Here is a 3,257-nt window from a genome sequence, read left to right as displayed (position 1 = left end):
TGGTATTTCTCAGAGCGGATGCCTACAGACGAGAGTCCCTTTGCCTTTGATTACACCCTTGAAGCAAGGGCTTCATATTGCAAGAACCCTTGTGTGGTTGTGTGTGCGTAACAGCAGCCATTAAGACCTGGTTCTGTATTGTGCTGGGACTGCAGTGAAGGCCATTACACTCCCTGGTTCTGTCTCTCAATAATGCATGATTAATTAGCCAACTCTAAAATAGAGTGAAACTGAGCACAGGGTGGAAACTAAAGAGGGACCCAGTTGGTAGCCACAGTCTCATACAGAGACCTGCACACCCACACACGCATGCGTGCACGCACTTGGTCTAACATAGACCAGAGTGTGGCGAATGCTCAGACATGCCAAAACTGTCTTATTTTCTAGATCTCTTGTCAACTTACTGTCATTTGTCATTTTTCCAGTGAAAAAAGATTTGATAAGCCCATTGTACACTCCTTGCTCACCACTAAACTACAAACAGAAGTTCGTAAATAGCTTGTGAACGTAGTGGAGCATTTAGCAGCTAAAGAAGCGGTGGATAAGTTGGTGGAGACCAAAACAGAGATACATCAGTAGGCCAGAAACACAACAATGTTTCTCCGTATCTGAGAGGGGAATTACATGCATTGGTTGGACAACTAATTCCCTGTAAATGTGCAGTGGGTTGCGCAACACATAAGCAAACCAGAAAATTAGGGGTACTGTTGCTCGGCATTGTTTAAACGTTAGCTATGTAGTGCATCATAACTATTTTCGTACTAGCTGTCCCCATAAGTAATGGGGACAGCTCACCTCACAACAGAACTGCGACCACAGCCATAATTCATCACATCATGCCACATTCCCACACTTCATCCTTGTCATATCCCTCGTCATCATTTACAATTTTGTTGACAAATTACTAACCCAACAGGGAGTGAAAACCCTGTTGTACAGAACAGTGGTTCTCATTTAAAAACAAAAAAAAGAAATAGGACATTTAAACACTAACATACATGTTTAATAATACTTTAACCATGTCAACAATAAACATCTATAAAGGGAGAATAATACACTTACATAATATAAGGTTTGCAGTGACCTCTGTCTCATTTAATACATCCCTTTATTCCCCTTTTCCTGCTATTGTGTCTGTGCCAAATCGTAACGAAAGCCCCTAACCCTCATGTTGTCCTTGGGTCAAATTGACCCGTTTTCAGTTAATTTTTATTTTGTCACAAAAAATAAGCCCTCGAAATAAGCACTGAAAATGTCAACATTACGATTTCTTTTAAAACTTTGTAAAAAACATCCAAAAAAAAGCACATACAAAATTGAAAAAGTGACAAAAATGTCAGAAAAAGCGAAAATAATGGAGAAAATAGTGACCCAAATTTTTTTTTCCTGGTTGACAGGAAGACAACACAAGGGTTAAACTTCACTTCCATGTCTGAGGGTTAAAATGTGTCCATGTTCGGTTAACATATGCCAACCATTTCCATGCTCTGAACTTTCCCTCCCAACTTTATCCAAAAAACAACTACAACTCCATCAGGTCTGATCCAGGCACCAGACGGGTAACATGTCACAGGGAGTCAGAGAAAGAGAGAGAGAGCGAGAGAGAGAGAGATGATCCATAAATAGGGAGCATTCAGCCCTGCCTCTGCCTCATTCCCCACAGAGACTAGGCCTGGGCTGGGGTTTCACCCCGGGTCTGGCCCGGTGAAATACAAACCTCTCTCATCACAGATTCTGATTCCCACTAGAAACACATTATTGATTCCTCTCCGCGACCCCTCCATATTTTGTTATTGCTGAGGTGAAAATGGATAACGGGAAAGCTTAGATCACCACGTCGCTGGATAATACTGCAGAGTGGCACCTCAGCTTCACTCAACTGAGGAGAACAACAACTCCTGAAATCCCTCACAGAACCCGGGGGCTGCACACAATTATGATCCTTTGCTCAGTCTGGCCGGGGCCAATAATGACTCCATGGATACACAAACACAAGATGGGATTGTGAATTCGCATTTAATAACAGCTGCTGTTGAAAGAGAAGCTTGCATAAGCTGCCTACTGTCCTGCTGAGAAAGTGTGTGCAGCCTCAATGTTGGGCAGCGGCTGTTGTCTTCATCCAGTTAGTGTCCCCTAAATGAATGTGGAAAATATGGCTCTAGCAGTATGAAACAAGGTGTAACATTTCTACTGTTTGGTTTTCTTGAGTCGATTAGTACTTCGTGTCTCAGCTTGCGTTTTGCAGTCAGTCAGATGCAGCTCCAGAATTCGCAACTCCAGCTAACTTTAAAGTAGGGGAAAGTAGTATATTGACACAAAGAAAGAAAATCGTATTGGAGTTGAGAGTGTGGATGATGATGTGACAATCCATCTTGCATGCTCTTTCTCTCTCTCCTTATGGCTCACGCTTTCCCCCCAAGACGCGATGACTCACGGTTGTTGGAGGTGGTTTTTGAAGCAGCTTGAGTGACATTCGTGCGTTCATTTCTTTTTTTCTCGCTTTACATTAACGACATCAATCTGTTTTGTTCAGGAGCGAAGATGCAAGGTTTGGATTTGGAGGCAAGCTGCGGATTGCTCATTGTGATAAGTAGTCCCTTGAGTCACATTTATACATTTCTATCATTATTTCTATCAAAATGTTTTTAGCCAGTGAAGTGAGCAAACATAAACATAACAATAATCATTAAAGCTTTCAGAATAGCTACTACAACACGCTATCGGACCCTAAAGCCAGCAAAAACAATACTTTTGGCGTTTTAACGTGATACATGTCAATGTTCACAGCTTGTGCTGCCCCCAAACACCACAAATATCAATGAATGCAGTTTTAAAACCAGCCATAGCCTAAAACTATTGTTTAAATAACTAGATTTATTTTGGAAACAGTATCAATAATCTTTCTGCAATGGCAGACCAAACCAGAAATATGTGCAACATATTGAAATATGTGAAATATGTGTGTAAAAATGGTTATTTATCTGCAGCATGTTATTTGTATCTAAGCTATGCTTTTTAGTCAATTTAAGGCATGTGGCATTTGGATTCATTAAGTCCAGTAGTCCTGCTTGGTCAGCACTAGATTATTAAAACAAACAAAGATTTTAAATCTAAATATAAGGTTATTGCAATCATTGTTTAACCCATTGATTTAGCGTATAAGCTTATTTTGTTCTTTCTGTGGATACATTTCATGTGCTGTCTTATCACCACACTGCTACATTGGTGAGCATGCCTCAGGGCAGTTATCAATAACA

The sequence above is a fragment of the Etheostoma cragini genome, chromosome 21, assembly GCF_013103735.1.
Source record: "Etheostoma cragini isolate CJK2018 chromosome 21, CSU_Ecrag_1.0, whole genome shotgun sequence".
NCBI classification, from domain to species: Eukaryota; Metazoa; Chordata; class Actinopteri; order Perciformes; family Percidae; genus Etheostoma; species Etheostoma cragini.
This window is presented reverse-complemented; position numbering follows the sequence as displayed.